Source organism: Rhinolophus hipposideros (genome assembly GCF_964194185.1).
Source record: "Rhinolophus hipposideros genome assembly, chromosome: 10".
In the NCBI taxonomy this organism is placed as follows: domain Eukaryota; kingdom Metazoa; phylum Chordata; class Mammalia; order Chiroptera; family Rhinolophidae; genus Rhinolophus; species Rhinolophus hipposideros.
Genome location: NC_138056.1, coordinates 26,223,808 through 26,247,279, shown reverse-complemented (window position 1 = coordinate 26,247,279; position 23,472 = coordinate 26,223,808). Strand labels below are relative to the sequence as shown.

Sequence of the window (23,472 nt, the reverse complement as noted above, 5' to 3'; positions counted from 1 at the left end):
TAATGTAATGTAATGTAATGTAGTGTAGTGTAGTGTAGTGTAGTGTAGTGTAGTGTAGTGTAATGTAATGTAATATAATATAATACCAGGTCTTATATTAATTTTTGCTCCAAAAGACGCAAAAAAAAGAGATGATTGTCTGGCTAGGTCTTATTTTAGGGGAAACACGGAACGTCATTATAATTCTAAACTTCTGTATGAAAAATAAGCAATCTACTCTTATGATTTCACTAATTCTACTAATTCAATTTTAAGGATACTAACAGAATTTTACAGTAAAACACTTCCAATGTGATAACATACACAGGGAAAATATTTTACAAGTTTTAATTTAAACTGAAACCTGCTATAATTTTTTTAATCACTTTAAAATTAGTTGAAAAAATGCACTTAAACATTAGAGTACCATTCTGAAGAAAAACTTATCACTTCAATGACACAGTGTATTTAAGCAGCAGAAGTCTTAAACGCCTTTCTATGTTTCAAAATACTATTGACAATGTTGTTTTTCAATACTGTATGAGGTGTCATTAAAGAGACCCTTGATCTTTGAATCAGCTTCTTTGTTATTGAGGGAAACACTGTAAAGCAGGAGCATTAGAAATGTGCTGGCAGCTGACTGAAATACTGTGATACTGAAATACTGTTGGCATGTGGACGTTCTGACATGTGGGACTACAGCTACACATCTGAAGAGTCACTCCAGTCAATCAGTTCCTAAGCTGCTTTTCAGTGTGCTTGATTCATCTTGAAGTCCTTCTCTTTTTGGCCCTTGAAGATTTGATGCACCACAGGCACTTGGCACTTGAGTAGAATTGGATCATTTTTCACAGTTGGAGATTCTTTTTGTTCTTCCCCAGCTTTTTTTTCCCTAAAGATTTCATTTCCTCTAATAATGATATGTCCCAGTCATCATCACCTCCATCTGCATACTTTAATTCTTCTTTTAATTCTCCTTTGAGGAATGCCTCACCAACAGTAATCCCACCAGCTGGCTTATTCACATTTCTGTGATTGGAAACTATCTTTTCAACGTTTTCAGTTAATGTTTTAATGGAGGTTCCCGTGGGGTTGGGAGAAATATCAGAGTCCTCAATTTTACTTCCCTCAGTCCAGTTCAGTGTCACTTTTGACGCTCTTCCTCCCAAAGTTACTCTTGCCTTTAAATGACTCCACAGGAAATAAGTTTGGGGATGTACATGCCTGGATGAGGTCCTCATTATCAGACTCTTCCTCTGAACTAAAGGGAGAGGTCATAACAGCTGAAGACTTTCCGGGAAAATGATCTTCTATGATATGCTCCTTAATTTTTGGAACAGATGTCCTGTCAGTAAAAACACGCCTTTGTCTAATCAATTGTCTGCTTTCGGGAGGAAGTTGGATTGCCTTGGGTATTTCTCCAGTTGAAAGGGTAGGTATCCACTTGAGAAGCACTGTACCTAATAGTAATGTTCTCTCCTCAACTTTAAGCTGACCTGATGTTCAAGGAATTCTCAAATTTACTGAATGTTAGGTACTTGTCTTTCTTGATTCCTGGCTTGCTGATTCCACGGTTCTCCACACTCTCTTCACTTGGAATACTTGGAATACTGTGTCTATCTGCATTAATCCCCAAGGTCTCCAATTTCTCCACCAAACTCTACCCCAGGGCTGTTCTTATTCTTTAGTGAGAGAGGGGTTATTCTGCAAAGCTTTTCTTAAATGGATCTTGTCATTTAATTTCTGTTCATTTTCCTTTCCATGTGCCATTGCTAGACTTGACTTAGCATCCAAAGTCTGTTGGGCTGGGGCATTCATAGGTACAGCTGGGGCAGGTGGCTTTGATTCAAAACTTGGCCAGGTTAAAGGATTCCCTTAGGGTTCAATGACACTGTTTAACGGTTTACTGGTAAACTTTTAAATCTCTTGTCTCTGAGTGATAATCAGTTCATTCTGATCCTGGAGTCTGTGTCCTAGCTCTTCTATCCTTTTCTTATAGAAAACATGACTTGCATTTAGATCGTCTATCATTGAGGGTAGAAGTTTCTCTGTATGTGACAGGAGCCCACTCTTCTCTTTCTTGTGTTCTTGATGAAGAACTTGAACTCAAGCTGTGCACTTGCTTTCCTGACTGTCAAGAAGTTACATCACACTTTGGAAATTGGACATTGAGGACCTTCTTCTTTAAATTCATGTGCATCTTTTAATGGGCCTGTGTTGGACTTCATCTGCATGTTGAATTTCTGGATTTCTGACGATTGATAGTCTAATGCTGAATTCTCAGAAGTCAATTCTTGAAACTCCTTCATAAACATTGCCTTGACTTTTTCCATTTCATCAACTAGTTTCTCCTTTTCTTCTTTGTTCCGTCTATCAATTAACTTCAGAAATTCTTCCTCTTGTTTTCTGCATTTCATATTCCTTAGAAAATCTGACTACATGGGAGTGAGGGGCAGACTCTAACAGACTTGGTAAGCTGCAGCGGCTCCTTCAACATGTCATCTCATTCTGGAGCTGATCAGTGTGTGTCTTCTTTACTCAGGTGAGAATCTTCAGGGTGGCAGTGCTGAATATGGCTGTATAAAAGCTCGGTCATAAAGGCCTTCTCATAAAAATGGCACTGGTGATAGCTGGCTTTGGCCCCGATCACAATCAGTGGAGGTCATCTTTTCCCTGTGTTTACACTCTCCCTTCAGTAACTTGATCTCAGCCTGCTTGGTGAGGAGCTTCTTGCTCTGCTCGCAGACCACCTGGCTCAAGTGCAGCCTCTCCTCCAGGTTGTGCAGCTGCCAGGTGAGGAACTCCTACATGCGCGGCTGCGCCGAGCAGATGAACTTGAGCAGCCCTGGGTGCACCTCTGACAGGCAGCACAGGCACTTCACGTCCTGCAGCTTGCAGGTGACGTTCATGATGTTCTCCTGCAGCGTGAGCACGTCCAAGGCCCCCACCACCTTGTCCACGTCTGGTGCTCAACCACAGCCAGTCCATGCTCTCCAGCCGAGGCTGGAACTGGAAGAAGGGCAGGGGGCCTAATGCTGTGCTGGCAGGAACAGAGGCCATGGCAGCCCCACCCAGCCCGGAGGCTGCGGGGCATCAGGACCGTGGAGGCCACTGGCCAACTGGTAGTAGAAGTGCTTCTGGAAGGGCACACTTACAAGCAAATCTTCACTTCTTCCGGTATCAGTATTGGAGGGGACGGTCTTGTCTACTGTCTACCGGGGTGCCACCGCCCCATCCCTCAGGCTGCGTTCCTGGAAACAGCAGCACCCTCTGCCTAAGGTCTGGGCCTCCTCGCCATTGCTGTGGCAGTGTCCGGGTTGAGGGGGAAGGGCCAGAGCAGGAGCAAAGGGTGCACTGTCCCCCACCCTTCCCCGCATGGTCAGCATGATCCCAGAGCCCTTACAAACCTGTGTGGCAGCTTTTATTGGCAAATCTTTATTAATAAATAGATTTCTTGGGAACAAAAGAAAACTGCTACAAGAGTTTGGTTCTATTGTTACAGTGCTAGCCAACATACCTGCTAAATACTGAATTCTCGGTTTGAAACAAGACAGTGGGTTCTTTTGCTAGGACACCACAGATGCATTTATTATCTAACTCTGGATTACATAATCTCTGTATTTATCTAAGGAGCAAAACTTGATCTGTCTTTTTGCATAGAATGGGAGTATAAACCAGCATTACTATGACCCTGAGTTTATGAGACACATTTGCTATCCAAAATTAAGGGATCACATTATTACATCAAGTTTCAAATACCAACAGACATTCCTAGGAATAAATTTTGTTCTCTCAATTCAGCCCTTCTGACCGTTGTTGTGACCTTATTCCTAACCCTAATGAACGCAATTCAGACTTCATGGCTTTTTAGAAGCATCTCTCCTGATGTATCATTATCATCTTTGGGAACTTTAAAATGCTTCTGAAACACAAATGTCACTCTATGCAACAAAGGCTGAGTTGTGCCAATATCCTCATTTACAGAATCGGCCTGCCTTTGACCTGATATCTCTGTATCAATGACTCTGATTGGCCAGGCCTAGAGTTTAAACCACTTATTGTGTTATTGCTAATACACTTTCCTCTTTTAACTGTCACAATAATTTCCAAACCTTGGCCAACTGACTCACCACTCAGGGCCAACATGTTTCATCTTAACACATACAACCCAATTAAGCTTCAACAGTTGGCAACAGAGAAGCCAAAGGACTTGTAGATTTACTTGTTTGCCCAGGACCTTGCCTCACAGCCCTCTGAAATCTTCTCCATCCAGGCCCTGTGGTAGTAACACTACCTTAGTTTATATAATACTTGACAGTGCCTTAAGGCTAAGAAGCACATCTTTGAGAGCTGTGTGGGAACACCCACCCGTGATTTCCAACCTCAGTGTAAGCCCACGAGGTCAGAAGGTGAAGTTTCTGTTCCATTCGGCACCTAACTAGTAACATAAATATAGATAATGACAATATTTTTCCCCTAATTGTTGAGTACTCATAATTTTCCAGGGATTATGCTAAGCATTTTTGAAGGGTCATCCCACGTAATTCTCACAACCATATGAGGTATATACTATTATTACTTCCATTTTATAGGTGAATGAACTGAGGCATAGAGTTATTTAGGAACTCACTGAGGGCCATCTAGCCAAAGGGCTGGATGCCCTTTGCACCCAAGCAGTCTGAATATAGAATCTGTGCTCTTTATTATTCTAAATATATACTAGATGAAATTAAAGGAAAATAACAAATTGGGAGACAATGTTTTTAATAGGTATAACATGGAATTATCAGCCTTAGTATATAAAGAGATAGCAAGGATGGGAAGGGGCAATTTATGACAGAATTATAAAAAGTTATAAGCATATAAAAATTTCTACCTAAATGAATAAAGAGACATTAATATATATTTATATATAAAGTTTTACCAAGCATATTGGCAAACTTTTAAAAAATAGTAATATATAGTGTTAGCCAGGGTGTAAGGAAAACTTTCACATTCATAAACTATGAGAACATGAAGTGTTCCTTATTTTTTGAAAATATTTGTCTTTAGAAATTACCTATCTTTTGTACTGGCAACTTTGCAACTAAGGTTTTTATCCCAAGGAAATAATTGTGGATATGTACTGATATTTATCTACAGCAGTGTTTATAATAGTGAAAAATGAAAAACAGCTTGAGTATCAAAAATTAGAGGTGGTTAAAATAAACATCCAAACAACAGAATACTATCCACCACTGATAAAATGATATGGTAGCAGAATATTGACATAAAAATGTTTATGATAAGTGCTGAGTAAAAAGCCTTACAAAATGTGATGTACAGTATAAATGTGATACCTGTAATTTCATATACAGGTATCAAAGTAGGAGTGGAAGGATGTATACCAGTATGTTAACTGTAGTTACAGCTGGAGAATAGAACTGTGGATAATTTATTTTCTTATTTGTGTCTTTTACATTACCTAAACATTCTGCAGCAGCATTTATTATTTTTATACCTAGATAATGCTATTAAAACTAATTATAAAACAAGTCTCTTTTGCTCCAATTCTAAAATGGACCAATTGCGTATTTCTCACAAGAGAGGCAATAAGATATGATTATTGTAGAGAGAGAATAGAGCAAATTATTTATGTCCCAGTTTTCTGTAGAAAGTCATCCAGCTCTTGCTTTGGGGTGGGGCAGCCCTCCATCTGGAATAGCTAATTAGTGATGATAGCTGCAATCTGTAACTTTGTTGTTTTGTTTAAGTGAGAATTGTCTTTTCTTCGTAGAGTGCCAGCTTGTTTTAGGAACTACACACTTCAAGGTTATCTTTTTTAAAACCTCAAGGCTTTGAATTTAAACTAAAGTCTCATTTATCAAGCAAGTTATCAAATAAATAAATAAAAGAGAAAGAAAGAAAAAAGGGAAGGAGGGAAAGAAGGAAAAGTATAGGAAACTCATTTTAGTTTAATTCTCAGATCACAAAATGTCAGTATGGGGATGAAATTCCAAGGTTATCTATGTAGCTCAACTTCATCACACAGATGACACAAGACAAAAAGCCTTTAGTGTTCAGGCAAGGTATGGCTTCAGGTAACAAGGAAGCAAATACAGAAGCGGCCACTTAGAAAAGCTTGTTTAACTCTGGGTTTATTTTGCAGTCTTTACATTCACTGGTAGAAAGCCTAGAAGATTTCTGATGGTATGATGTCGTTGTCCTAATTTCATCTGTGAAAAGTATTGTCTAACTGAAAAGGTAAGGCCCTTAGTGAACTGCTCCATCTTAAAATTTGCCCTCTGGTGAAGTTAATACACACATCTGCGCGAAACTCAACAGTGATTTGACAGATTTCTTGAAACTGAAAACCTCAAATTTGAAAAAGAAAATCAATATGGAAGATGAAATGCAACTTAAAAGAACATGGAGATTGAAATGTCTTTTTGTGATATATACTAAGGACTGGAACCAAGAGAAGAAATCCACCCCCAGAGTTTTGTGTATACTTTAAGTCTTCTAGGCACTCTCTTATGTAAAGGGACGCAGCAGATAGAACTTAGAATTTGCAGTCTGGTGGACCCACGTTGAAATCCTTGAGCAGGTGGCATTCCGGAACTCCAGCCTCCCTTATGTATAAAAATGAGGACAATAAATCTTATTTTATGAGATAATTATAAAAATTAAATATGTGACTGCATATGTCTAACACATCATTGGAACTAAGTAAATATTTTGTTCCTTCCTTCTAGTCTACTCCAATTGGTTCGGGTTCCATCTGAGCCCCATTATGCCCCATAGGAACTATCTATCCTCTTCCCCAGTTCAGTCACTCTATTTCAAACATTTTTCACTCTGTGCAGGATGTTCACCATCTCATTGTACACTCTACCATCTACCCTGTAGATACACTATAATTTTTCAATGCCCATCCTCAAGTGTGGCAGAAAACACTATTCTAAATACTCAAATACTGTTGCTCCTGAAAAGGAAAGATTAAGATTTATTTTTCATACAATGTTTTTGATCAGTGCAGCCTCAGATCAATAGGACCGTGTGTGTGTGTCCACTGAGTCACACTCATTGAGACATAACCCACTAAGAATTTTTAATGCATGATAATAGCTTATATTTATCAAGCACTCTTTATGCATCACTTTTCTTTGTCTTCTACATGAAGTACTAATTTAATTGTCAAAGCAGTCCAGAATGGCAGTTACCATCATTATCCCCATTTCAGGGATGAGAAGACTAGCACACAGAGAGGTTTCAACTTATTAAGAGTTAGTTTTCAACTTATTATGAGCTAGAATTGGAGCCTGTGCAATCTGACACCAGAATCTCTGTGCTTTCTCAGTGATAATAAGGTGATTAAAATGTCACATAAAGATGCCTTGTATCCCCTTAAGAAAGAGGAAGAAGTTTTTACTCCTGAAATGTTATCTGTAGAGGTCAATGCATAAACCCACACATCATGAAACAGAACCCCCAAGGTTGACATAACAGAATCAAAGAATAGGAAACATGTTCCCTAATGACTACAGCCAGGCATAAGCAGGGGAAGGGGAGAAAAAGACTTAGACTAAGGTGGCCATATCTTTTCCATCAGAGGTAGCAAGAGTAGGTCTTGAGCCCTTCGGCCCTTCAGGTTTCTACTGAGGTTCCTTGCATTTGGCCAATAAGTAGAGGAGGAAGGACCTGAACAGGCAGGGTCTCCAAGGGTCTAAAATCTGAATTCAGTCTCAGCAGCCTCATTCCCTTTGCTTTTGTCCCAAAATATTCTCCATAATATTTTATTTGAATAAGTGTTTTTTTTCCTGTTTTGAAAAATTTGAAAACTATTTGTAGAATGAGTATTTGTTTAGGGGCTAAGTTACCAGTGACATCCTGAGATGCCCTTGTGACCTTGGTCTTGCCCAGCATTTTCTCTGAACATTAACTTCAAACCAGCCTTATGGAACAAATGTGACATTTAGAGAAGCACTTTTAACTTACTTTTAATTATAACAATATTTGGCACATTAAAAACACTAAAGAGCTGTGCCAATAGGAGTGATTTCCATGGTCCATCAGCAAGGATACTTACGACTATTGGCTACTCATGAGAGACAGTAATGTTTGAAAAGAACAGGAGTTCAAGTTAGAATCAGATGGAATCAAATATCAACTGATTACTGGGTAATACGGCAATGGGAGTTACTTCAGCTTCCTAAACCTTTGCCCCATACCTGCAAACAGGAGAATGAACAGCAAGGTGGCCGTGAAGACTTACTCCACTGAAGTTATGTCTCTGCATGCTTTCATGTGTTGAACAGGGCTCAGGACATTGTAGAAATGGAAACACTGATAATCTGTTAATATTCTCATATCTGTTCTCATCTCTCACGTTTTCTACCTGCCTTGTGAGGGAGGCTTAAGAAGAAAGCAGAGTTCAGGTACACTCCTTTCTACAGGAGTAAATCCTGAACCCCCACATCTAATCTCGTGTTTTGCCAGCGGGTATGAATATTCTGTAATTCCTTTGAAGTGTACTGGTAACAACATGGCCAACTGTTCCCTGGATGACTCAGGCATTCCTCTGAAACACAACGGGAGGCTGTAAAGCTCTCAAGTCTGAGTCATTGCAATGCCTTCGAGCTCTGATGTTCACAAGTGCCTTGACAGCTCCACACCCATATGTCCCCACTTGGCCCAAGGACACCTTGAAACTTCGTACCTCATTAAGACAACACAACTAACCCACCACCTGCTACATACTCTCCTGCCTACTGAATAGTTTAGTCATCCCATAGCAGGACCAGCTCGAATGCCATCTCTTCAGCAGGGACTTTCTGGATGACCCTCATTAGCACAAATGACTCTCTTTATTAACCCTCAACCCCACAAGACATTGTAAGCCCATCAATTTTGTTAATGTATACCTGACGTTTTAATGTGGCCATTTTGACTTTGTCTCAAGAAAACTGCTTCAGATCCTAAATTTGTTGAGAGCAAAAATGTTTTCTTACACATTCTATATTTCTCCCAAAGTACAATGTACACAGGGGCTACTTAATCAAGTTTGAGAATTCATCCTAGAAAAAGTGCTGCACACCTCTTTGCTGAATATGACTATGGTCACCTTCAAAATATTCCCCTTGGGAAGCTATGCAATGATGCCAGTGCCTAGTCCACCCTTCAAAGCAGTTTTGGAACTCTTTTTCTGGAATGGCCATCAGAGCTGTCATCATATTACCTTAATGTCCTGAATGTCAACAAAATGTCTTCCTTTCAATATTTCCTTTATCTTCGAGTAAAGAAGTCATTGCGGGTAGATCATTGAGTATGGAAGGTGTTCCAATACAGTTACTTGTTTACTGCCTAAAAACTCCCTCACAGGCAATTTCGTGTTAGCTGATGCATTGTCGTGATGCAAGAGCCATGAATTGTTGGTGAAAATTTCAGGTCCTCTAACTTTTTCACACAGCCTTTCAGCACTTCCTGTTGGTCCAGTTTTCACAGCTGTTTGTCCAGTTGGTACAAATTCATAAAAAATAATCCCTCTGATATAAACAAAAAAAGGTAAGCAACATTGTTGCAACAAGTTCAGGAACTTAATTGTCAGATCGCATATACAATAAAGTTAAATGAAAGCATAAAACACGTGTGACTCTTCAGTCTAGGCCTTACAATGATGTTATGTTACTTCATATGACATGTAAAAATTGAGAATGTTGACAATGATGTTTAAGCACTTCTCATGTATTTTAAAATTCAGTATTTTATGTGAAAGCTTAACCTTTGGTTGAACTGATAGTATCATTGAATTTTTATTGAATACTATAAAAAGAAAAGTGATAAATATTTTAATAGAGCCGTTTTTATTTATTTTCTGCATGAAAAATTAGCTGATATACCTACATGTTTCTAAAGCAGTAATTTGTAAGGCTCTTGGCAGTCAAGGCATCCGGGCTTCTTCTGAATTTTAATAACGTGTTACTACTTGAAGAGTTTGCTATCATCAGAAATTTAAAGTAACTAAACCGAGCCTATTACACCCTCTAATCACTGTTCCAGCTTTCAATACCCCTGCCTTTGTCAATAATAATATCGTATCTGTCCACTGGCTCCAAACTTTCGAGTCAAGTACATTTAGCAATTCCTGTTAAAATTTGGTGCAAAATGTTTCTCTTCTCATCTCTCTCTTTCTGTACATTTTTCTGGACACAGAATCTTCCCTTCCCCCTAAGCCATCCCCTCACACCTGGATTACAGCAAAGGTCTCTTGTCAGCCTTCTTGACTTGAAGCTCCCTTGATCTGATCTATTTTAAGTGTAGCCTCAAAGCAGTTTCTTCCTTAAATAGCACTTTCATAATGTTGCTCTTGTACTTAAAAACCTTTTATGGTCTGTGAGTTCTTACAACTTCACAGCTAGACTCTTCTCCCTGATCCTATGTAGGTACCTTATTTTCCACTTGCTTCTCCAGTTACATGAGCTTCTGACCCATTTCACCAATACACAAGCAAGTGATTCACTTTGATCCATGAACAAAGTAAACTCCCTGTGCCAAGCACGGTGCAACATGCTGCATGAATGAGGCCACTGACAGAGGGTGCCATGATAAACCAGGGAAGACAGAACACAATTAGACTACCAATGTAGAGCTGTAATGCTTAAGTGGACATAAAGTACAATGAAAACATAAACTAGGAGGCTAGCAAAGTGGATTGCACAGGATGGAAGGACCTTATGCTCAGGTGGCACCATTCTCCATGTTCCAGAAGAAATAGAGAGCTGTTCATTTCCCACAGTTTACCCAGTCCTTGACTCACACTTTGCCTCTGTCCAATCTACTCACCTATCAAAGGGTAATTCAAGTCCCAACACTCTTTGGTGATGTAGAAGATGTCTTAATTCGGGTTTCCCCAGACACAGGTCCTGAGACAAGGATTCCAATGAAAGTAGTTTGTTAGTGCTATGATCTCAAGGAAACTGCAGAAAGGACTATATTCTATAAGAAAAGGAGTGGTATATTAAATAAGGGGTATATTATCAAGTAAATGGTAACCAGAGCTTAATCTCAGAGGGCAAATCCTAGAAAAACGGAATGGAACACACACCTCAGCATTATCTCATGTAAGGGGCAAGGGAGTTGGGTTATTGATACACCAACTTCTGTCATTCATTGGTTGAGGCTTTAGGGTTGTTAATTCTTTAGCCTTTCCAATCTTCATTGCATTGTGGCCGAGCAGCATTCCTAGTTGAGACTCCTCAGGTGAAGAGATGCCAAAACTGGTAATTGGAAGTTTTTTCTTGGAGCCCTGATTTGGGGAGGTCAGGAGGATATGATCTGGCACCAACAGAGCCCTCTACAGATGTCATCTGCGACCTCGAATGATGGTGCTCTCTTGGTCTCTTGTTATGCCTTTGAGGAGGTCCATATTCCGAGTCTCAGTTACTTCATCTTTAAAAGGGGGAATGAGGATTAGTGGTGATTTTTTTTTCCATTTTTTTACAGAGGAGAACCATTGTTCCCTCAAAGAAAATCTGAAATAGAACCCTAATTTGTAAAACAGGCAAAAGCAGAATTGTTCAGGTTGAAGTACTGGCAGGAGTCTCAGCGGAGAGACATTTTCTCAGATACCAACAGTTGCCAGAGAGCAACAAGTAAAACGCTCTGCATCACTGAGCAATATCTAAGATCCCCGAGGCATCGTTGCATTTTCTGCCCTTCTACTAATGTTCTATGATGCTCAGTGCACAGCTTGGTTCTCTACCAGGGAAAGGAAAGCACTGACCAGTCACTGAACACTCATTACGCACCAGACGTCTCAACCATATTGTATATAGAATCTCTCTCATGATGGCTCAAGCATTTCTACATGGGGGAATAGTGATTGGCAATCAACTTGGAGTATAACTTGTGAAGCTAGAGTTCTTGGAAACTGAATAACAAACTGATAACTAATTTTACTTAGCCTGCACAACCTATTTGTAATGATTTTAGAGATGGGAAGAGAGTGAGTATGGGGTGATTAAAAATTCCCAAGGCTAACATTTTTGCCACCATCATTTTTTCCATTAACTCTTCATAACTATATCAGACTCATTATTGTTGTTGCTATCATTATTATTTTATAATTATTATCATCATCATTATTGTTTTACAGATGGGAAAATGAGGGTTAGAGAGGGAAAGAGTCTTGCCCAAAGTCCACAGGAAGTTAGTGGCAGAACCAGTACTCATGGCCAATCGTTCTGGGTCTGGAGCCCACCACACCACACTACTTACTATTGCATTTTTCATTACATGTGAGTATTTCAAAACACTGTGTTTGTAAAACCAATTTCCAAAGTTCGGAAAATATCAGGCCAACTAATTGTCAAAACAGAGGCTGTAAAATACAATTGAACACATATGAGAAACTTAATATCCTTTGGGTTGTTGAACTTACATATTGGATTTTTGCCTGAAAGGAAGAATCAAAACAAGTGCAAAAATTCATGATTATTATTGATTTCAGTGCAGGAAGTCATATACAAATGCTGCAACTGAGAATTAAATTAAAAGGTGAGTTTTTCATTCCTTTCATTCACTCATTTATTCAAACATTTTTGGTATATACTTTTTTAAAAAGTACATGCAAAGCATCTGAAAGATAAAACAATATGATATGAGTGTGTTCTAAATTATGTATAAGGGGGAATATAAGGCAAACAATACCTACTGTACTATATGCATATGTAAAATCTCACTTTATATATGTATATATTAACAACTATAACAGGAGGAAGAATTCACTTGTTAGGAATCAGAGAAAAGTCATGGAGAAGGCTGTCTTTGTGCTTGTTCTTAAAGAATGGTTTGGACTTAGGGGATCTGAATCAGTACATGCTAGAATAAGTAAATGGTGACACAAGGACACTACACAGGAAAATTAGTGACATGTCCATGTTCGGCTAAAAGGGAGATGAGTATGTCTGGACTGTATTGGTCTGAAAGCAAAGGAGAGATTTTGCTCACTGGAGACACATCTAGAGGATCCTGCAAGTCAAGCCAAGGCTTCTTATTTTATCCCATAAGCAGGGGGGCACAAAGGTTAATGTGTAGGAAAATCACATTGTTGGAGATGCGCTTTAGAGATGCATATTATGTGTAAAATAACAACGCAACAACAACAAAAATTGACAAAGTCTACTGAGCGTTTACTGTATGCCAGGTACTGTGTGTTAAGGATTTTATTTGAATTAATTTGTTTAATCTTCATTTCACTCTTAAAAGGTTGTATTATTATTGTTATCCCTCTTTCATAGATAAGAATTCCAAAGCTAGGAGAGGGTGCATCATACATATCCCAATGGCCTCAGGGTTAGTAATAGAGAAGCTGAGATTTAAATTTAAGTCATTTTGTACCATGATTGGAGGGAGGTCTCTTATAGGAACTGGAGTTGGATGCTTCTAGAGGGATGGAAACTGCTTGAGAAACTATTACAAAATCCCAGCAAAAACTAACAGAATTTCATACGAGGCTAAAGAGTTGACTTACTCAACTCGACCTCATCTCCCACCCCATCCAGAGCTTAAGTCCCTTCAACAACAGCATCTTATCTCTGAATGAACCACCTCCAATAACAAGAACTTCCTAATTTATGCTTTTTTGTCTTACCATCCTTATGTTATGTCAACATTTAACAGGTAGGTACCTGAAAATAAATTGGCTGCTGTCAAAGGTGGGAACCAGTCGTCCCTATATTACATCCCAATTCCACCACTTCCTAAAAGCAAGTTCATTCAACTCTCTAATTCTCCATTTTCCCATCTATAAATCGAATTGTACCTTCCTATAAGATTAACAAAAGTCTAATGAGAGTATCTGACATATTGCAGGAAATCAAAAAACTTAAGTATATAATCATTTCTCCCTGGTGCTCCTAATCATTGGTCTTATGTTTGCCCATTGAGGACACGCAGATATGGACAGCCATTCAAATGTGTAAAGACCATACCACCCTTTTGTATTATGTGTGTGTGTGTGTGTGTGTGTGTGTAATTATATATATATATATATATATATATATATATATATATATATATATATATATATAATTTTATTTAGTTATATATATCATTGTAGTTATGAAATATATAAAATTATATATTTGTGCCTATTTAGATTACAAACTGCTGGGCAAAATAATGGTTCTCCAAATATCTTTATGACCTAATCCCTGGAAACTGTAAATATATTAGGTTTTATAACAAAAGACAATTAAGATTGCAGATGAGATTAAGACTGCTAATTAATTGACTTTAAATATAGGGAGTTATCTTGGATTATCTGAGCTGGCCCAACTTAATCACATAAATCCTTACTGTTAGATGATGGCAGAGCAATTACCTTTGGGAAAGATGTTACATAAGAATAATATAATCCTCCTTGGCTTGCTTTGAAGATGTGGGGAGGAGGACAGCCAAGAGCCAAGGAATGTGGGCATCCTCTAGAAGTAGGAAAATACAATAGAATAGATTATCCCCTAGATTATCTAGGAAAAAATGCAGCCCTATTGACAACTTGATTTTAGCCTGGTGAGATTTGTGTTGGACTTTTGACCTACAGAACTCAAGATAATATATTTACATTGTTTTAAACCACTAAGTTTGTAGTGATTAATTACAGCAGCAATGAAAAGCTAATACATATATCCTGGCTTCTACTGGATAAATTGTTTCATTTTCCTTATATGTAGTTACTTGGCCCAGATTTGAGTAGCTTCATCCACCAAGCTATTGAAAAGCCATATTGAAAAGCAATATGTCAGATTGAAAAGCCTTGAAGAGAGCGCCCTAATCAACACACAATACATACTCTGGTAGTGGTTGTACATATTCAGAACAGTATGAAATGCTCATTTCCCTCACTGCAGACTCATATAAGGCACCCTAATTTCATCTCCGTGGGAAAAAGAGAAATAATTACGGGACACTGTATATTCACATTGAAGTATTAGTCAACTAAAATGGCTACTTTTTTTTTCTTTTTACATAAATTGCTTTTAAGCCACTTATCCATTTAATGGTACCATTTTTGGAATCCCTGTATGGAGAAGATAATGCATTTGAGATACTAATGGGCTGATGAGAAATACAATGGCATCTATTCCATGCCTATACATTGAAATTGAGCTGCTTTGGCTACTTATTACAAACAAGCAATATTTTGCAGAGATTCTCTTTCACTTGCCTGCTCAACAGTTTCCTAGACAAACACTTGACTCTCATTCCCAATAACCTGTCCCAGAACCTCTTTCTCTTATAAGACATTGAAACCTACCTCTGATTTACAAAATATAGTCTCCTCTGCTCAACGATCAGATTTTTACACTGCCTTGTCTTTGAAGTCCACAGCTCAAGACGACGGGTGTCCCTTTGTCCAGTCTCAGCCCACAAGACACACACCAGCTAGGCCCTCCTCCTTCCCAGACAATCATGTCCAGGGAGAAGTTTCAAAAAGGCAGTATTACCAGTAAGCTGTTGGACACCCTTGGAAAAGAAGTCAGAACCAGAGATATAAACCTAGTGGACAACCTCATCTAGCAATTAAGGGTAGGTTTTTGGAGATAAAAGGTCTGAGATCAAAAATCAGCACCATATAATAGCTGTGTGGCTGCAGTTAAGTTACTTAACCTACTAAACCTCCTCTGTAAAACAAAAACAGGGCACAGGGTTGTGGCAAGGGCTATATAAGGTAGTTTGTGTAAAACCATTAGCACAGTTCCTAGATCACTATATGTATTCAAAATGTGTTAGCTGTTTGATAATAGTGATGACGAGGGTGCTGAAGCTGATTTGGGGAGTCATTATATAGTATGTTACTTGAAGCCATGAGTGTAGATAAAATCACCAAGGCACAATTATTGAAGAAAAAGGGGAGTGGGAAAAGAACAGAACCTTTGGGAACACCTGTATTCTGGATGTGTTAGATTATGCTTTGCATCAATGGCCACAAGCTATTTTTATTCCTACATGCTTTTCTAGATGCATTCCACTTTCCCCATCGAGAAGTGGAGTCTATTTCCCTTCCTCTTTAACCTGAGTGGGACTTTGTGATCACCTAAACAAACAAAATGCATGAGGATGTATGACTTCCAAGAAAGGTCATCAAAAGGCTGGCCCTGTATCTTGAGACATATGTTTTTGACTCCATGAGCTGCCACACAGAAAGCCTGGGTCGCCTGAAGGCAGTGTGAGAAAGTTCAGCCACGCCACTGCCTGCTGTAATGTGGACAATAAGAAAAGTGTATGTAATGAACTAGGTAAGGAGATTTCCAGACAGAGCATTGAATTCATTGCCTGCCATCTTGTTACCTATAGTAAAGTGTAAGAGGAGAGAATAACCTCCTCTTCCAAAGAAAGAGTTGTTAAATATAAAGCAGCCAGGGCTTGCTGAGTAAATAAAACATTTTCCTTCCAAACCTCTTGGGAGGAAAAACAATGCTAAAATTAGAAATGTCTCCAGGATATTGAAAGAGTCTACCCTACAATCGGGAACATGGCCTACAGATAAAGCCAGGAGTATGACTGCAAAAACCTATGTTAAGAAAAACTGATGGTGGCACCTCCAACACACAAAAGACCTTCTAAGAATATTAAGTCATGTCTCACAGAGTCTATTACACAATAGGGCTTCTTAGAATCTGAGTGCCTTGTCCCACAACAGCCTCAAAGAAAGTGCAAGGTGGTACAGGGATTGCCTTGAAAAGATTGCTGGGTATGACTGTTGCCTAAGTTAATGAATTAGAGGTTGATGCATTTAAAAAAAATGTTTTTTAAAGGAATTGTATCAGCTTGGACTGAAAAGAACAAAACAGTACCAAATGAAAGAGGCCCTTAGACTCTTGAGCTTCTACCAGTAGAAAATAGACTGAAAGAACTATAGCAAACATAGACTACATTTTATGGAAAAAGTAAAGCCAAGAACTGCATAAAATCATTCCCAGACAGTACGACCAAGCCTTAATCAAGAAATTGGCAATACATGCTCAGCTATTTTACTCAGAATTGCTATGGACCAAAGACTGCTGAGCTGCCTACTTCCCCCTTTCTGAATGGGAGTGTCTATTATGGTTATTCTGGGTCCGTCCCATTATTGTATGTTAGGTGAGGGGGAGATAGCTTGTCATTTTAGTTTACAGGTCTTAGATCAAGAGGAAAGATAGTCAAGAAGCTATACACAAGGAACCACACCTAGGAGATTCATCCATACCTAGACCTGATTCATATGCGAGATCCTGGCCCTTGAGCATGAGCCTAATGCCATAATGGAATAAAACTTTGGGGGAAAGTGGTCTTCGGGACAGAGTGAGTCTATGTTGCACGTAGAAAGGTCATATATTATTGGGACCAGAGTATCATGGTAAGTTTTATTTTCCCAATGTAAACACAAGAATATCTGGTTCCACATGCTCTTTCAGAATCCTGTCTCACCTTCATTGAGAGTGGAGTTTATTTCTCCTCCCCTTGAATCTGAGCAGGCCCCCATGACTATCTTGATGAATAAAATGTTTCAAAACTAATAATGCATGACCTGTGAAGCTAGGTAATAAAAAATTGTTGCTCTCTTTCTCAGAAATATGTCCTTAAAGCCCCCAAGCACCACGTAAGAAGCATGGTTACCAGAAACTCTAAAAAAGTATACATATGAAAAGAGATTACATACAGACAGACAGAGGTGCACAAGGATCCCTAGCTGCCGCAGCCACCATCTATTCACATCCCCCCTTCCCCTTTCTCAGAAGCCAGACATGAGTGAATAAATATTCAGATGATTCCAGCCCTGTGTTCCTGATTTCCACTACATGAGAGAACCTAAATGAAAACTGACAAGTTGAGCTAGTCAATCTCTAGGGATAGAAATAAAATAATATTTCTTGTTCTAAGCCAGGAAGTTCAGAGGTGATTTATTATGCAGTGATGGGTAACCAGAACACACTTTTTTTCCTAAAATCAATAGGAAGTGGTATAGTCACATCAGTAGGCAGAACAAATATGGTAGAGTCTTGTGGGAGCCAAAGGAAGAAATTCAAGAAGTACTCATCATTATCAAAGGCTACAGAGAGGAAAAGTAGAATGCGAACTGAATAAGTTTCACTGGAATTAAAATGCATTTGTCCTCTCTTGTCTAGGATGTAAAACTGACCAGCCTGCAATACAAAAACAGTATCAAACACAATCATCACTCATTGTCCAAGGGGGATTGGTTCCAGGATCCCTGTAGATACAAAAATTTGCAGATGCTCAAGTTCCTTATATAAAATGTTATATAATATTTGCATATAATCGATGCAATCCTCTCGTATACTTTAACTCATCTTTAGATTACTGGTAATACCTAATACAATGTAAATGCTAGGTAAATAGTTGTTCAAGTGCACTGTTTAGGGAAAAATGACAAGAAAAAAAATGGTCTGTACACATTCAGTATAGACGCAACCATTGTAAGCCTAACTACATGGTACCCGTTAGCAAGAATGTACATTTTTTTGGGGGGGGAATATTTTTGATCCGTGATTGGTTGAATCCACAGATGCAGAACCCACAGATACGTAGGGCCTACTGTCTAGGAAAGCACAGGCACCACGTTTCCTCTACCTAGATCATCTTGTCCCACTCACCGAGTCCTTCTCCAAACCCATCCAAAAGTCTGGGTTTGCAGCATTCCTTATTTATCAGTTTTGAACAAGGAACAATGTAGGAGCTTTTATTTCCATTAACAATAACAGTAAGTCCACTAAGTGAGTATGATCTTCATGTTAGTAATGATTAAGATTTAGAAAACTTAAATAAGTGGAGAATAGATGTACAACGAGTAAATGGAGGACCAATTATTATTGCCTAGTCCTGTGTAGGTCCAGCAGTCAGAATGGAGATAACTATAGTCAGCTCTTTATGACCAAATCTAGTCCAATGGAGACTAAAATGGGTTCTGATGATTTAAGCTCTAGTCCTCTCTGAACTCTTCCTTCCTCCATATGGCATCCTCCAGATGGTTGGAAGCTCAAGAGAGTGATCTGTGGCAATCAGTTTTCTCTGTCCCCACCAATGCCAGTTCATATATTACTTTCCCATAATACCCCCAGACTCCAAGAGAACTGCCTTCTGTAGGCATAAATTAAGCCTGCTCTATAACAGCATGAGGAAGCTAAGCTCAAAATGCTAAAAATGAACTGCAAAGAGTGTGTTTAATACAGGAATCGGGTTCCAGATTGTGTCCTGTTTACAAAGGCACATATTGTGCTGATAGTAAAAGCAAGTCAGTTCTACTTTCATAATGGTGGCCTAAAATGAATACCACCCACCCACACCCCCATTCCACCCACACTCACACTCCATCAGAGCAATTAAATCTTAAATTCACCTTGCTCTGAACTACACAGACAAATGGAATTCTGTGCACATATTTGTGTGGTTTATTTATTATTTCCCCCAAATTGCTTTACCAATTGAAATGAAAGAACTAATCACCCCCATATGTATTCTGGGCTTCTAAGTTTTAACTCACAAGATAAATGCACTCTCATAGTAACCATGGGGGGGGGGATCACTTAGATGAAACAGGTGTCATTCGTTACCAGAAGCCAGTGCTTCAACTATACTCCAGAAAATTCTAGGTTCATTAAGACTCTAATAGTTATTTAATAAGAATAGGGTTTTGTGGTCAAATAATTTATGAAAACACAGCAGCTCATTTTAATCTTTTGGAAATCTACACTGCATATCAGTATGTAAACATGTAGGAAATCCTGCAAGGTACAAAAATCTGTTTAACTGTTTAAACCAGGATTTTCCAAATGTATTTTACCATAAGCTCTTATCTTTATACAAATCTATTATATTTTTTGTAGATGATCATTCTTCAAGCAATACATTAGGGTGAACACCATTCTCATTCCTCTGTAGGGAATTCATGGTTTAGCTCATCCCTATGACCCCCTGTGGATGCCTAAAACCACAGAACCCTCTACATACTGTTTTTCCTATTCATACATACCTATGATAAAGTTTAATTTATAAGGTAGGCACAATAAGAAATAACAATCAAATAAAACAATTATAACAATATGTTGTAATAAATGTTATATGAATGTGATTTCTCTCCCTCCCTCCCCCAGGCCACTGCTGTAACCAAAATGGCTACTAAGTAACTAAAGGGTAGGTGCATGGATATGCTGGACAAAGAGATGATCCACATCATGGGTGGAATGTAACAGAGTGGAATGAGGCAGGATGGCATGAGATTTCATCACGCTAATCAGAACGGCACACGATTTAAAACTTACGAATTGTTTATGTCTGGAATATTCCATTTAATATTTTTGGACTGCAATTTGCCATGGGTAACTGAAACCATGAAAAGTGAAACTGTAGATAAAGAGGGATTGTAGTTATTTCTCGGAAAAAGTATATGATAAAAAAAATTATGGGCTTCAGAGTCAACATGGTCTGACTGAAATTCTATTTCTACCACTTACTAGCAGAGGCAGTGCTTAAAAAAAAAAAAAAAAAAGAAAAGGAAAAAACTAGTTTAAAGCAAGTTATTTAATCTTCCTGAGTCTCACTGTCTTTGTAAGTAAAAAAAGGATAAAAATATCTACTTTGTAGGAGTGGTTACGAGATTAAATCAGGTATAGTATGTAAAATGCCTGCCACAGTATAGACATAAAATAACTAATATTTTCCCTTTCTGGTTAAGTTACTTTAATTTTTCACATAAGCAATTTTATATTGTTATGGATAAAATAATAGTCCCATATATGAACTGGACAAGAACATATGAATTTAAGTTCAGGCATTCTAACTTGGGTTTTAATGGCTACATAAATACCTTAAACAGCACAGAGAAAAAGGAAGATCGATAAACATTTCTAAACTACTCTGATCCATGTTCTGATAATTCTAAACAATCATAAAGGAAGTGTCTTAAAGGAAGAACTCTTGTATTTTCTGACCAGGTCTTCTTGTGTACCTGACAGTTGAAATTTTCCTCCTCAATCACCAACCCCCAAAACATTCTGCCATTTAAAAAATCCTGGATAGAAAATGATGTCTCGGTAACTACGTTTTCTGACTAAGAGATTAGCCTAAACTTCCTGAAATTTCAATCAGGTTTTTAATGACGTCTTCTTCCTTCTTTACAGCTCTCACAGAATCCGGTACAGTCCTGGCCTCATATTAATCCCTCAGTAAATATTTATTGATGGTTTTTGAGCCATTCACAACTGTAGAGAGGTGCTCTAGACATAATTGTGCCCCTGCCAAATTTGTATGCTGAAGCCAGAAGCCCCAATGTGACAATATTTGGAGATAGGGCCTTCAGGCGGTAATTAGGTTTAGATGAGGTTATGATTGGGGGAGCTCATGATGAGATTAACACAGAGAGCTTGCTCTCTGTCTTACCCAATCTGTTAAGGACCCAACCAGAAGGTGGCAATCTATAAGCCAGGAAGAAAGTTCTCTGCAGAAATGGAGCACGGTCATGATCTTAATCTAGACCTAGATCTTGAATTTCTAGCCTCCAGAACTGTGAGAAAACAAGTTGTTAAACTACATAGTCTATGGTATTTTGTTATGGTTTTCCCAAGATGACTAAGACAAGAAGAGCAATATTTGGAATGCTGAACACCAGAATCAACCAGACAATCCCTCTTCCTGGTAATTTCCCCTTGTATGTTCATGCACACTCATGTGTTACAAGATCCCATTTCATCAGGACTGAAGCCATCAATTAGAGTAATTTCTTTCCTAGGTAACGTGAAGAAATTTCCATCAGAACATCATTGAAACCTGAGTCTCAGAAGTCTCAGATTTTAAATACAAGATTTTACAACCTAGGAGCAGAAGTTAAAGCTCCATGTATAACATTTACTAGATGGTTAATCAAGGGAGATGCAGTTGTTTCAGTACTTACAATTATCAACTATATCATTCTTTGGTTACATGTGGGCTGAAGGAGGGAATACAGAGATTCCTAAAGTTAATAACAATAGTAAGAAGTATCTACTGGAGATATAGAACATACTTGTTACTTAATACAGCAACAAAATAAAAGTATAGAAATTTTTGGCAAAATGAGAATATGCTCTGAAATCATTCAGCTTTGGAAGAAATAAACAGAGGTGAAGAATGCAGAAAACATCTACACCTAGATAGTATTCAGATAGGAGCCTTCAACTCAAATAATAAAATAAGCAACTGAGATCCATTAAGTAGTCCAATGGGTATCAAGCAGATATATAGAACAAATATTTCTGATTTGATTTTTTTCTAGAACAAACCTGGTTAATTTAAAAGCAAAACTTGGAAAGATACTAAAAAAGTTAATGCATTCCACCCACCAAATGGCAACCCATCAACTGTCAAAATTGAGGGAAAGTTTTAACTATTAAGATGAATAATGCACATTAAACAGAAAAGGAATATTAGAAATATATACCTGGATATCAATATTAACGTTCGTATGTGTAATTATAAACTGGATATAACAAGAGAGGGTATAAATGCAGTTTTTGTGTTGCTTTCTCCAGAAGCATAATTTTGGAACTGAAATTCTTCCAAGTCCAGGCTTTCCCCTGACAGAGCCCAGAATGGTGTATTAAAGTGGGCCTTTAGAGACGAAGTTGCCCTCTTTCTTTTCCTCCTTTGCTGTGGTCTGAATGTCTGTTTCCCCCCAAAATTCATATGAAATCCTAACACCCAATGTGATAGCATTAGGAAGAGGTTATTAGGTCATAAGAGAAGAGCCCTTTTGAATAGGATTAGTGCCCTTACTAAAGAAGCTCCAGAAACTTCCTTAGCCCCTTCTTCCATGTGAGGATACAGCAAGAAGTTTGTGAACCAGAAAGCCTTCTCCTAACCACACTGCCACCCTGATCATGGACTTCCCGCCTCCAAAACTGAGAAATAAATGTCTGTTGTTTGCTACCCACCTTGTTGGTGGTATATTGTGATGACAGCCCAAGCCAACTCGATACCCTTTGGGAGTTGACAGCTGTCTCTTGTATTCTCTCTTTATGGCACCAGTTGATCTTTGTCAGGACTTTAGAGTTTGGTGTCCCCTCAGGGTATCACTCCTAAGTCCCCAGTACTAACCCCAGTGTTCTTGTTATTCTGATACTGAAGCCATCATCCCCAGGACAACCAATTCTTTCCTCAGTGAGAAAGGAAGGGCTTTCCCCAACATTACTGTGACTCATGTCAGACTCCAAACAAAGGCTTCATTCTTTTAGATTCTTATCATGCCCATGGTGTTGCAAATTAGCTAATTACCTCATTTGTGTTATTTCTCACAGTTACCTGTTTCTCTCATAGAGATAGGCATGTTTCCTGAGGAACCAGACCAAAGACAAAACAAGACTCTAAGAGAGAGACACGGAAAATTGTCTTCCTCCAAACTCAATATTCAACCAATGTCCCTGAACTAATATACTGATGGTGGATTCTGTTCTAGCAAAGTATCCTTCCCTCCTCCCTGGT

The 23,472-nt window shown here is 38.5% G+C and overlaps 1 pseudogene across 1 annotated transcript; it reads right to left on the bottom strand.

Moving 5' to 3' along the window:
• Positions 1 to 681: 681 nt before the first annotated feature.
• Positions 682 to 3,039, bottom strand: LOC308503376 (cilium assembly protein DZIP1-like; annotated as a pseudogene). Its single transcript has 2 exons — positions 2,133 to 3,039; positions 682 to 2,058 (listed from the first exon to the last, which is right to left on the bottom strand). The product of its transcript is annotated as a cilium assembly protein DZIP1-like (transcript).
• Between the last annotated feature and the right edge of the window lie 20,433 nt (positions 3,040 to 23,472).